The sequence below is a fragment of the Mustela erminea genome, chromosome 10 (assembly GCF_009829155.1).
Source record: "Mustela erminea isolate mMusErm1 chromosome 10, mMusErm1.Pri, whole genome shotgun sequence".
Taxonomy (NCBI): Eukaryota; Metazoa; Chordata; class Mammalia; order Carnivora; family Mustelidae; genus Mustela; species Mustela erminea.
Genome location: NC_045623.1, coordinates 63,063,358 through 63,077,525, shown reverse-complemented (window position 1 = coordinate 63,077,525; position 14,168 = coordinate 63,063,358). Strand labels below are relative to the sequence as shown.

General features: G+C 41.7%; 1 protein-coding gene across 5 annotated transcripts in view; it reads right to left on the bottom strand.

Moving 5' to 3' along the window:
- DAB1 (DAB adaptor protein 1) overlaps nucleotides 1-14,168 on the bottom strand; it is a 1,141,681-nt gene that overhangs the window by 926,701 nt on the left and 200,812 nt on the right. For all 5 annotated transcript variants that reach the window (XM_032302343.1, XM_032302347.1, XM_032302348.1 and 2 more), the window contains exon 2: nucleotides 8,494-8,624. The gene's annotated coding sequence lies outside the window, so the exon portion shown is untranslated. The remainder of the gene's footprint in view (nucleotides 1-8,493; nucleotides 8,625-14,168) is intronic.

Sequence of the window (14,168 nt, the reverse complement as noted above, 5' to 3'; positions counted from 1 at the left end):
TGTTCCATTCTTCTAATGACCCCCTATAACCACAGAATTATTATTCTGCATTAAGACTGGTCTCCATAATCCCAGGAGGTAGAATGAGGAATGTGAAATTTAATTCACTAGCATAGGAAATATCCACCTGTAATCCTAGGCAACATTAAGCTGGGCTGCTCTGCTTGATAATGAGCCCCTCCTTTCTACTGGATGTGTTCAGAAAGTGCTTAAATACCACTTTTACATGAAACCATGGCCACTAATCACCTAAAAAAACTCTTTCTTCTGCTTTTTTACAGCCATTATCTCTAGAATTCTTGTAAGGAACTTTGAATATATTTGAGCTTCCTGGCTAGGCAATAAACTGAGGACAGAGATTATGTCTCTGTGTAAGGAACCTATATAACAGAATGGTCCCTAGGAAGAACCCATCATCATCAAAGGTTCCATCATTATTAGTATTTAATCAAGGGAAATTCCAGTAACTTCAGCTTAGACTGGGTCTTCTGTGAATGGATTCCCTCCAGGAAAAGAGTAGAGCAGGTTCCATAGGCAAACACTTCCCCTTTCAAGGGGGTCTGATAGCACAGCTGACCCCGTGAGAAAGTGGGTGAAACTGCTGAGATCAAGGGGTCTCCCAAGCGGACAAAGACCAGGACTCTGCCAGCTCCCCAGTGAGGTCAGCAAACAAAGCAAGTGTTGCAGAAGTGAAGTTTCCATGAGAAAAATATCATTGGAACATGTGACCCAAGCGCAAACCCATGGCTTGGAGGCTGATGGAAAAGACTGGTTTGAACACAGCATGTGATGGAGACCAGAAGTCCCTCCAAGACTAAACTTCTAGTGGGTCTGTCACATACTGAGCCCAGGTGCTGAGACCATGTGTATAACCTACATGGCCATTCGCTATTTGTCAGTTAGGTGATATTGCTACTTTGTGGATGATGAAACGGAAGATCAGGGAGTGGCAAGTCGCCCAAGTAAACATGATTAAAGCAAGCAGGAGAGCCAGGACAGAGCCCCAGATATTCCAGATAAAACCACTGGGGAGGGAGGCTTCTAAAGAGGAATAAGGAAATGCCTATCAATAAGAGTAGGTGGGGGTCCATAGAATTTAGTGGAAAAATCATGATATGCATTATTTTAAGCATAAAGATATGAGACCATAACCTAAAAAATGGGGAAAACGTGGAATGTGGCCAAAAGACCAAAACAAAGATGGTGACAAGAAGGCAACTTGTATTGTCAGGGCAGAACTGGACCAAGAGAATGGAAGTCTGTAGGCAAATGTAGGAGTGGGTACAGCAGAAAAATTAAAAAATCTAATAAAATGAAAGCAGGGAGTAGTGGATCTAAAGGGGCAACCTGTAATGGCTGGATCCATTCTAAGCAATACGAAGCATCCAGTTAAATTGAGAGGATGTGAACTTAGGAGTTGAGGCTGCCATTATGTTCATAAGAAGCTAAGGAGTTGGGGACCAGAGGCTTAGAACAGTTGGTCAAGATGGTCTTCTTTCTCCTCTTACAAAAGCAAAGCCACTCCCAACAGTCTATAGAAGGTGGCTTCCAAGAGGTTGGCAGAGGGTTCATCTTGCTAGGGAACTCAGGCAGTTAGCTGTCCTGAGGAACCTTGAGAGACCCCATGGGAAAAGCCTTTAATAAAACTGTTCCTCAGAAGCCAAGCCTCTATCCTCAGAGCACCTGGATGTCTTGAGGATCTGCTGGCTCTTGACTTTATCCTGTAGATCACACAAGGGCTCTCGAAGACATTAAGTGCCAAATAATTGCCACATGCAGACTTCCCAACTTAATCTGCTGGTAAATCACAATGGATATTCAAGAAGCTCCTCTGTGATTCTCAGCTGGAAGAACTGAAATGCACTGGAGATGCCTGGGAGGTGCTGGAGAGACCCAGCTAAGGCCATCAGGAAGCCAAGTTCAAGTCTCTCCAAGTGGGAGTCAAGTGAGCAGGCTTGTGTCTTGAGAGGGCAGGCCTGGATGCCAGTCCCAGAGCTGCCTCCAGGAGGTCCAGCCAGGCAAGTCCCTTCCCCTCTGAGCTTCACTAAAAGGACAGGACTTAATGACCTCTAAGGTCCCTGCACTTGGTCTGTTACTGTCATTCCTATCAATACGAGTGTGCTAACAGACATGACTCATGATATAGGTGAAATGTGCTTATTTTCAAATTTCCTGCTGTCCCCTTAAAATAAAATGAGTTTTAGAAGCAAAATCCTCATCTTTCATGCAGTGAAGTATTTGTTAGTATAATAATATAACGGCTGGGACTGGCTTTAAAATACTTGAGTCCTGGGGCAACTAGGTCCTAAGGGTCCGACTCTTGGCTTCAGCTCAGGACATGATTTCAGGGTGTGGGATCAAGCCTTAAGTCGGGCTCTGTGCTCACTGGGGAGTCGCCTGAGGATTTTCTCTCTCTCCCTCTGCCCCTAATCCCCATTTGGGTGTGCTCTCTCTCTTGCAAATAAATGAATCTTTAAAATAAAATAAAACACTGGAGTCCCGCCCCCTCTACCTATTTAATAGATAAAATAGGTAAGGTATCGTGATTGTCAAAACTGAGTAGGGGGTAAATGGAATTTTATTATAGGAGTCTCTTCACCTTCATGCCTGCTTTCTTTAAATTCTTCACAGTGAAAAATTAAGAAATAAATAATAGAATAGAATATAAATATATTCAGTAGTATAGTCTCTCCCTGCTCTTAGATGAAAACCCCATGACTTTTCAGCTCACTCCCAGGTAACAGAGTTCTACAGGATCTTTAAGTCACAAATGCAGTTTCAGTTCAGAAATGAGGATGTACATTCCAAGGCATAAATCAAGCCCTGACTAAGATTTAATGCCGATCTGCTATCTCTCAGTTCTAGCCATTTTTAGGATCGAGACTCAGGGGAGGAAAGGGAGAGGGCATGGCTGGCTGAGCGACATATGGTTTCTAGCCTCCCTGCTCCCTCTTCCCTCCCCTCTGCCCCAGCCAAGGGTGACAGGTAAGAAGCGGGAAGGAAGAAGAGGTAGAACAGGTCTTATTCATGCTTGTATAGTAAGCAAACTGGGTTTAGGGGCTCTGGGTCTCACAGATTCTCCAGACTGTCTCCTTGTCCAGTGAGTAATTTTGAGGACTCTAGGGCAGTGCTGTCTCAGAGAAATATAACACAGGCCACCTATGCAAGCCACATTTGTAATGTTTAACTTTCTAGTAGCCACATCGTAAAAAGTAACAAAGAAAGTTGGTGAAATTGATTTAAATGATATATTTTACTTAAACTATCTATTATTTCAACATGAGGTTAGTGGCTCCCTTCCTGGACAGCGTGGTTCAGAGGTCTCCATCATTGGAGACCTCTTGCTAGGTGAACTGTTCATATATCTATCTCAACTCACCCATGAGAGCCCTGGTTTAGTTCTGTCACTCAGGCTTTATTCTCTTTATATTACTTGGTTGTTAAGGTCCCTTTCCACTCTCCCAAGTGACCCTGTTTGGATGATGAATCATACTGTTGCCCTGCCTACATTTCTCTATCCGGGAAGGAACTGGTTGGCTCTTTCTTCATCTTCATTTCCAGGTGCTTTACCTGAAGTGGGCCAGGCCACTTTCCCCCTAGATCAAGGGTCAGCAAACTACAGCGCAGAGCTAGGAATGAGTTTTACATTTTTAAAAGATGGAAAAAACAAAGATTCTAGGACATGGATAATAAGCATCCTGCAAAGCCCACCTGATCTCTTACAAAACAAGTTTGCTGATCCTTATTTTCTATTTTCTGGAGTGAAAGGAGGTCAGATCCCAGTTGACCAATATCCCACAACTGTTCCCTCTGGGACCGAGGTGGGGAGGCAGGTCATTACCTCTTACCTGGTTTGAATCTAGGAGGTAGACCTGTGCTCTGTGATGATAGGCAGTGGGGATTCAGCAAGAACGTTCTGGAAGGAAATCTTATCACTCATCTCCCTTTGCACTCTGTCAACCCTAAGTCATTTCCTCTTAACATCTCATAATACAATTTGGCACTCCACTTTGGAATTTCATTTCTGTTATTTCTTAGTGTCCAGTTAAAATTTCCATTTTAAGCCCTGGTTACTATTATATCATCATTACCATCGCTGTCACCATCACCACCATCACCATCACTCATTATGTGTTTCCTTGAATAGCTTGCGTTGGCTGGGGGTAGGATCTTTTTTGTCTTATTTTTTAGTAAGTTCACACAGCTTATACCCACAGTAAGCATTGTTTGAATGAAAGAATTAATGATAATTAATTCATACACTCAACACTTCAGCCTAGCTAAACAACTCAAAATTCTCTGAAGACACTGACACTCTTTCTCCGTGTGCCTTTGCCTAGACACGACCCAGTATTTCTCCTCCCTTCCCTTCTTGTCCACCATTCTCCAAGATGAGGCTCAAATAAAACAGTAGTACGATTTTTTTAAAATTAAAACTCTCTGGTACCCTCAAATGGAAAACCACAGTCCCAGTAAAACCCTTCCACTTCCACTCTAGAAGAACTAAGCACTCGTAACCCACAGCCAGTAACACATTTCTCTCCTTGGGTACTTAAAACAAAGCAGCTTGTCTGGATGTATAATTGTGTCTCCCACAGATCTGGGCTCTGTGTGTTATAATCACCTAGAAAGGCTTTAAAATACACTGATGCCTGGGCTCCATTCCAGACTGAGAGAATCAGGATCTCCAGGTTGGGGCCTGGGCATTGGCATTTTCAAAATGCTCTTCTATGATCTAATATGCAGCCACAGTTGAGAGCCACTGTACAAAATGGGGAGCTACCAGAAGGCAATGAATGTAGCTTCTCTCTCCAACTCTAGTTATTAGCAAAGATTACCATGAATAAATAGTTGTCAAATGAATGAACTATGAACCGTAATAAAAATATAAAGAATAATTTATGTCAGTCTATTAGAAAATGTTGTGAGATAAACAACTATATATTAATCTAATGACCTCTGATTAATTGGACAGGATAATTTAACCATATTAAGCATATAAAATGACTAGAACCTCATATCTAAGTAAGCAGTTTTCCCAATTGTGTTAAACTTGGGCTTAAAAGAAATATAGATGACCCTGAAAAAATATGGACCGTAAGGCAGTTCATTAGCATGGTCTCTAACCAAGTCCAAAAGGCAGACCTCCAAAGACCCCCCAGATAATGTAGATATATTTCAAGGTTGTTATCCTCCAACTGTCAAGCCCAGTCTCTCCTTGCCTTCTGCTGTGTAATTTATACTCGAGACTGGCAAGAGAGTTTTTTATTAATATGTTTGTCAAGCAACACTCTCAGTTCTCTTGTAATTATGCTGCCTGTTAGTAGCATTAAGTACAAACATATCTCTTGGTTTTCACTTGTTAATTTGTGCCTCTCCAGTATTTAGAGATAGCAATAGATGTAGTCATAAGATCAGAAAACTGCTGATGGTCAGGAGGCATGCATGTCTTTGCCAGTAATTAATCTGTAATGAAATAGTGTCATACAGTGAAAAGATCATAAAAGAAGCTCTGGGTTTGAGCTGGTCCTTATCACTTACCCTGTGTCCTTGGACAGGTAAGCTCACTTCTTTGTACTTTGTGCAAACCCATCTCAAAAACAGAAGGTAATAGGGTAATAGGGTAAAACAAGATGATAAATGACAGAAAGATAATAGGGTAATAGGGTAAAACAAGATGATAAGTGACAAAAACCCTTAATAAAGTATAAACATCTATGCTTGCTTTCTTCAGTTGCAAATACTGTCTACACACTTATCGTGTCAGCTACTAAAAGAATGTAAATAATAATGATTCTTGTTACCATTGTTATTATAGGGACCATACTATTATAATGAAGTCCCTATTATAACATCTTGTGATGGCTAATTTTACATATTAACTCAACTGGGCAACAGGGTGTCCAGATATTTGGTGAGCATTATTCTGGGTATGTCTGCGAGGGTGTTTCTGGATGAAATTAAAATGTTTGAGTTTGTAGACTGAGTAAGGCAGATTTAGTCCTCACTAATGTGGATGGACCTCATCCAAACAGGTGAAGGAAGACCTTTATAGAACAAAAAGGCTTAGTAAGAGGGAATTTCATACTGCCTAAGTGTGCTGGCTTTGGACATTGTTTTATTCCTGCCTTCAGACTTAAACCGAAGCATTGGCTCTTGCTGGGCCTGAAATCCACTACCAGCTTCTGGACTGGACCTACAGATCAGTTTTTCTGGGACTCCAGCTAGCCAGCTGCAAATCTTGAGACTTGGGTGAGCCAGTTCCTTCTAGGTCTGTGTGTGTATGTGTGTGTATGTGTGAGTGTGTATAAGATAAATATTTTAAACATAAACAAAACCAATAAAATATGTGTGTGTGTGTGTGTACACATACATTCTATTGGTTTTGTTTGTATACACGCACACACACAGACACACACACGTATCCTATCGGTTCCGACTAAAGCACATCTATGGCAATATAAGCACTTTTGGAGGGGCTTCAAAGTTGATCTTTAAGTAAAGCTCCTTAAATTGATACAAATGTCTTCAGTGCATCCAATAGAAGTCATTATGTGAGTCAGTGGTTACTGAACTCAACTGGCCAGCTTTAAAAACATTGACCCCTAGTCCCGAGACGAGGAGTGTTTTCTGAACTAACACTTTCAGGAGACAGAGCCCAGGGATCTGGATCTCTACCAGTCTTCCCAGTATTTCATTTGACTCACCACATTTGAAAACTTGCCAGCTAAGTGGTTTGACTGAGGGAACTCGAAACCAAGGATTTGCCCTGGTGTCTGAAATCCCATTACCTCAGGTTCATCCGTGAGGTTGTTCTCTTTTGTCTCCTGATATGTGCAGATACGCTAGAGAGGTAATACATGAGATCGTTAGCCATAAATTTAGGGTATATTTATCCTGAATTCAGGTCTGATCATGTTCCTCTTGGTCCAAGCACCTTTGCGGTGTCCCCATAGTCCACTTAATAAAATGCAATCTCCTTTCAATGGCGTTCACGTACCTCCAAAATATGACCCCGGGATGATGCAGCACCAACATTCCCCACAATCCCCCACATACGTCCCACAGTCCAGCTACCATGGAGGCTCCCTGGGTCCTCTTCTCACCTCCACCTGGAGAGCATTGTTGCTCCTGACCCCCAACCTCCAAGCTCAACTGGTACTGTATTCTCACAACTTCCCTAATATCTCTCCTACAGACTTTATAATCTCGCCGCAGGTATACATGCTCTCCTTCTTGAAGGGGCACTTCTTGAAGGCAGAAGTCTGCTCTTCATGTCTATGTCTCCAGAACACTGAATCAGACATACACAGTAAGATTTATATATAGTAATTGAGTTGATTCAGGCTATTTTCATACATGGTCACCAAAAAGGAAAAATCAAGAAGCTGGGCTTTTCATAGCAAAATTTGGAAATGATATGGAAAGACAGCATCTACTATAGGCCAGGCAGCATAGTGTATTGGTTAGAATGCTGAAGTTTTGCAGAGAGGGGTATGGGTTCAATTGATGGCTCTCCTATGTTTTTAGTGATGTGATGGGGTCAAGCTATTTCATCTTTTGGTGTCTCAGTTTCTTCATCTGTAGATGAGGATGATGATGGTATTATCTCTCAAGGCTGTTGTGAGGTTTAAATATGCTCAGAACTTGGCACATGATCAGAGGGTACCATATTCACATCAATAAACTATACTTGCTGTTGGTTCGTTCTTATTATTTTAGCAACATTTTAGCAAATGAGCACAAGCTTGGACCATGGAAGACCCCTAATTTATAGGTGAGTAGAAAAGTGGAAGAGTCCTAAAGCTAACTTATCTGGTGGACCATTTCCATTTCTGAAGGGTATTTATCTCAGGAGGGGAAAAAAAACAGCCAGAGAGTTATGTCCCTGTCTTCTATGAGTTGCCTCTCTTTCCTGATGGATTTCCTTAAGGAATATAGATCCGCAGGAGATTTATGTGTGAGCTCTGTTACCCAATAGTTAATACAACTTATTTGCCACCACTAAGCATTCATTCTTCCTAGAGGTCAATTCACAAGGTGCCTGCTCCCGTCAAGGGCAAGATTGATAGAGCAGCAGCTGCTGACTTGATGCCTGATGTACATGAGGCCAGCCTCCTCTTTGTCTCTGGACTGGAAGGAGACAGGGGCCAAACTCTAAAATCACCCTTGGAATTGAAAAGTGATCTTAGCTATCATTTTATCCAATCCACTGCCTGGGTACGTGACAAAGCTCAGGTCGAGATCAGGGGAAATAATTTAGAATACAGTGCAGAGGTATGGTTACCAAAGGCCACTTCTCTGTGATAATGTCCTGGGCGAAATAAGAAAAAGAAAGACAATGTTGTAAGGCTTTCATAAAGGTGAATGGGTTGGTTTTTTTTTTTTTTTTTTAATCCAAAGTGAAATTTGTCATACTTTTATGATATTAAGATAACTTTTCTGTATAAGACCATGACGGCTAATGCTGACCACTATCTTGAATGACCTTACCTGGGTAGGTAAACGTAGATAACACGGTGTCCTTCTCCACTGGTTTGTTGTTGTCGTCCCTTCAGTTGGCTGTTGGTCTATAGATTCCCCAAGAGTCTGGCACTCTCTGATGTCAAGACTGAGAGCAGGAGCTGCGGAGTCAGAAAGACCCGAACTGTTATCTTCACTCTTTTCCAAGTTGTAGTACTTTGAAAAATTCATTTAATTTCCCTGGGTCTCTAAAATGGTCATGATAACAACAATGTCTACCTTATAGGCTCGCTGCAAAGAAGACATACCAGATGGCACATGGTTAGCACCGGGCCTGGCATAAAGATGGTGGTAGTGGGGGGTTAAATAGGTTCTTCAGAATTCAATCATGTAGATAAAATGTTTAAAGGAAGAGCAAACACAGAAGGAATGAAAAAGCATTTAATTTCCCCATATGGGATTATTCCTAGATGCAGCCCGTATGCTTTGAGGACTGCTGCTTTTGGATTCAGACAGAATGGATTTATATGCTACTAACCTGAATCATTTTCTGGTTTACTGATTTTAAATAAGGCAGGTAATGTCTCGCAGCCTCTGTTCCCTCATGCAGTAGAATATAGTGGCCCCTTACAGAACATCAACACAGTGGGCATTTTACACACATCCCTATTTAACATACACAGCAACCTCACAAAATAGATACAATCGATTCTTGTTATTTGCAGTAATGTTCTATAAAGCTGTGGGAATCATGAGCCATTGCTCCTAAGGGAAACACAGAGTTAGGTTCCTTTGAGCCTCTGGTCACAACAATTTCATCAATTGATCAATACATATGTGGATTTATGTGTGTTTCTGTTTAAAGACACTTAATTTAATACAAAGTGGATTCATTAACATTGAAATCATGGCCAACAGCACTGTAACACACTCCTGAATAAAACTTACCTAATACATGTCTTTTTTCCATAAAGCACATCACAGCCTTCTTATGCTTATGAATACAAACCGGTACTTCAGCATATACTTGGGGTTTAACCATGGAAAACCATTAAATCACCAACAGAAAGAACAAAAATGTAAAATACGCGGCACTAGAATGACCTCACAAAAGATACCTGCTTATAGTAGGACCGAAGGCAGAACATTGCCTTGCGTGACCTCAGCTGGGAGTATGCATATTGGGCAACTCCTCATATGTTTGTTGATTTGTGTATGTCTGCTAATGACCACAAAAGCACCAGCAGAACTGAACTGGAATTACAAATAAATTTTAGTGAGCAGCTGGGTTTGCAAATTAAGAATCAAAAAACAAGAATCAACTATACTGTTCCGTGCACAGAGGAGGAATCTGATCCTCTGAGAACTTACTTAATACAACTAGTTTGTGACGGAGTTGATTTGAAATTGGGTCTATATGTTTTCAAAGGATGTTTCCACATTCTTTCCATTACTAACCCTAGCAGCTTGCACTGCTTGTATCCCGGTTACCCTGCCTGTGAAACAGGAATGGTATCAACAGCTACTTCGCAGAAAGATGGTGACGATCAAATTAAATGATGCCCTTGGAAGTGCTTTGTAAACTGTAGAGCATTACAGAGATGTGAGAGTTTTATAAGTAGATTCAATTAAAGTGAAGTTTCACTACCCGGTATTAAGGCTGACGATAATGAGTTCCCTGATTCTCCCACAGCTGAAACAGACCAAGATGAGAACCAGGACCTTGAGAGTCCAGGGATGGATAGCCCTTATCCCAGCAAGCAATAAGAAGCTGGTGATTCAGGCTAATTCAACACAGCCTCAGTGGGATTGTTCTTCTAGGAGTCTGAGAGCAGAAGAAGAGCGTCCAGTATATTTTAGCTAAAAGATCAAAATGCAGGCTGGAGGCACTAAAAAAAAGTGTTTCTGATGTCAAGTCCACTTATAGTTGCTGTTACAAAAATCCATCACCCAGACTACAAAAACATCAACAGAAGCAGCATCAGACAGCACTGTGGATACAGGTGAATGACGGCATTGTCTCAAAAAACCCATCTTGAAGCTGCTCACTATGCTTTAAGGAGGGAGGGGGCTTGGAGCCGGCTGACTCTGTTAATTATAAAAGGGTATTAAATAAAGTTGAGGCCAGACTCATCCAAAATAAGATGAGAAGAATTAACCATCTCTGATAAGGAAAAATTGGTAAAAATGGAGAGAAAGGACTTAAACATCTTCATACCCTTTAACTCACTAATTCCACTTCAAGAATGCTAATAAAATGATCAGATTAGGGAAAATAGTAACACACAAAGATGTTCACAGTGTAGTTGTTTCCAGTGTTTAGCTTTTATAAATAATGGGGAAAGGGTTTAAAAATTATGACACACCATACCATAAATATTAAATGTAATTAAAAATCATTTTAAGAATTTTTAACAGTATGCAAAAAATACGCAGTAAGTATATTATTAAGAAAAGAAAAACAGCAAAAGCAGGAGGCAAAAAGCATGACTCAGCTGTGTTTCTGTGTGTGTTCCTAAAAATGCAACAAACTGAAAATTGAAAGGAAATATACCAAATGTTAATAATCACTGATTTCTTGTTTCTGAGATTATGAGAGGTATTTATACATTTTTTTTGTTTGTTTCCAAGGTTTCTACCATAAATATATACCATTATTATTTTTAAGATGGGGGGTAGCAAACAGCACAATGAAAGTACAATCTAATTTGCTGTCACACTCCACACCAAAAGACTTCTTTGATGAACAGAAGCACAGATTAAACAAGATTTAGCCTGTTCATCTAACAGGTCACTGATCTGTAAAAATATCAGATGTTTTCAGATTTTTCAAATCATTTATTATTAAGCAACTAGTTGGAGTGTAGCCAACTTAATTAAACAAAGAACATGAGATGGCCCCATCCCCAGAACAGCCTCTGGGGGGCCAGGACTCTCCTCTCTTCACCTTTGTACTGCCAGAACCTCAGACCTGCAACAGAGCAGGAGCTCAATAAATATGTATTGAAAGAATTAATACATTGGAAAATATGCTGCCATAAAATCACAGTTCAGGAGCCATCTGTCCTATCTTTCATTCATTCATGTACTCACACAAAGTTTTATTAAGCACTTACTCTCTCTCTCTGTATGTATATGTGTGTGTGTGTGTGTGTGTGTGTGTGTGTATGTGTATATATATATATATATATATATATATATATATATATATATATATGACTAGGCATGGGCAGCCTTCAGGATGATGTAGGACACAGAGGCACATGAAAAATTATTAAATTTCCTTACCTACTGACAAGCCCTTGAAATAGGCAGAGTGACTCTCCTCTAGGGACTCAACTACCCCCACCTTAAGGCTTTGCTAAGGGCAAAGGACAATCCTAGCCTGACGGACCCCCCTACCCCCAACCAGATCCTGTAAGTCTACTTAGTTTTTTTTTAATTTTTATTTTTTTAAATTTATTTATTTATTTGACAGACAGAGATCACAAGTAGGCAGAGAGGTAGGCAGAGATAGAGGGGGAAGCAGAGCAGAGAGCCTAATGCAGGGCTCCATCCCAGGACCCTGGGATCATGAGGGTAGAGGCTTTAACCCACTGAGCCACCCAGATGCCCCTGTAAGTCTACTTTAACAATTCCTTTGGAAACTTGATCTATAAACCTCCAAGATAGTGCCGACAATCATTCCCAAGCATATGGCCCACTATTACTGGTAATGAGTAACCTTTTCCCCAGACAATAGCTAGCCCCTCAAGGTCCTAGAAACCTTGCTTCCAGAATTCCTTAGAGACATACATCATCCCTAATCCCCTCCCCAACTTACAAGTATATAATGGACCACTCCTCACGTCCCCAGGGCAGCAGCTCTTCCTGCTTTAGTAAACCACCATTTTGCACCAAAGATGTCTCAAGAATTCTTTCTTGGTCATCGGCTTTGGACCTCACCCCACCAAACCTCACCTATGTTCTAGAGCTTCATCAAAGACATGCAATGACCCATGACTTCCTAACACATAAACAAATAAAAAACTTCACACAGTAAGAAAGTCATGAATAAAATGCTACCAGGGTTCCCAAGAGGGAAGAATTTCTCCAGGTGGAAAGTTCCAAGAAGGCTCCCTAGAGGGCATAGGATTTGAGTGGAGTCTTGTAGGATGGATAGAACTGGGACATGAGTAAGGGAAGTAGGGAGAAGGCATTCACTGAAGTACTAACAAAAGCAAAGTCTTAAGGTAAGAATGTCCAAGGTTTAGGGAAAACCAGAAGTGCTTTGGCTAGTGGGCTAGAGCAGGGAGTGGAGGGGATGCTGAAGCCAAGGGACTAGGGAGGGTTTGGAGTGTCATGTTAAGACTTGTTTTCTCCCATAGATAAAGGACAACAGTGGAAAGACGTTGAATAGGAGAGTGCCCTGTTCAGAGAAACAATTTAAGAAGATACTTAGGGGGGAACCTGGGGGACACCCGGGGGGCGGGGGCTCCGTAGGTTGAGCATCCGACTCTTGATTTTGGCTCAGATCATGATCTCGGGATTGTGGGATTGATCCTGCATCTGGCTCTATACTCAGCGGGGAGTCTTCTTGTCCCTCTTCCTCTGCTCTCCACCCCCCCACCAAATAAATAAAATCTTAAAAACAAACAAATAAACAAACAAAAAACAAAGAAGAAGAAGAGAGTTGGACAAAATGGACAGGAAAAGGGGGAGGCAGGGCCTCAAGTGAAGCAAAACTCCCCATGACAAAAGCCTCCAGTGAATGGCTGGGAATATTCAACCAGCTAAGCAGCTGGAATCCCAGCTCCTAGTTTCTTCACTCACCAGGACTGCCCCGGGGCTCTGCAGCTGGATTTCTTTTAAGATGAGATTCCAAGGACCAAGCTTTAGAGATGCTTAAACCCTAGGCTCAACCACCAGCCCCACCGCTCCTCCCCATCAGAAGCCGTTGAATTGCTTTGCAAATATATGCAGATACATGCGGATAACAAAGCCATTCACATGTGCCCCAAGCCTCAAAGGGAAAGGTTTGCTTTGATCAAAGCTCATAATGGGATATATCCAAGGGGCAGAAAAACAATATCCCCGCTCAGCCCAAACAAGGGAAGGTTTAGATTCCGGAACAGAATGCCTGGTTTTAGTAACTGCTATTCCACTAAATACTAGGGCCCATGGCTTTCTCCTTCTATTTCTCCATTTCCTGAAGTTGGAATGGCTGTAAAAGATCTTCCCTCTGCTTTAATTTCGCATGGCTACAAGTACGATAAAAACGTGCGTGTGCATGTGCGTGTCTGTGTGTGCGTGTTAAATCTGATCCTCTAACCTCCTTTAAGTATGGTCCACAGGCCAGCAGCATCTGCATCATCTGGGAGAAGGCAGAATCTCTAGCCAGATTCCAGTACTAGTGAGTCAGAATGTGCGATTGAACAAGATGCCAGGTGGGCATTTTAATGTGAGGAGCACTGATCTAAGTAGCCTCAGTAACCATAATGATAAACTCCTAAAGGCCAAGACTCGTTCCTGTTTACCTTCCTGTCCCCCAGGCGTGGTGCCTAATCAGTAATCAACACAGGCCTCTCTTCCCTCTTCTATGAAATGAGATAATAGCTACCTCAGGGGTGACGGCGTGCAGTGAACAGAATATTAAATATAGAAGGTTCCAGCACAATGCCTGGCATGGAGGGGGGGGCCCCAAGATCCAATTCCCTTCTCACTCC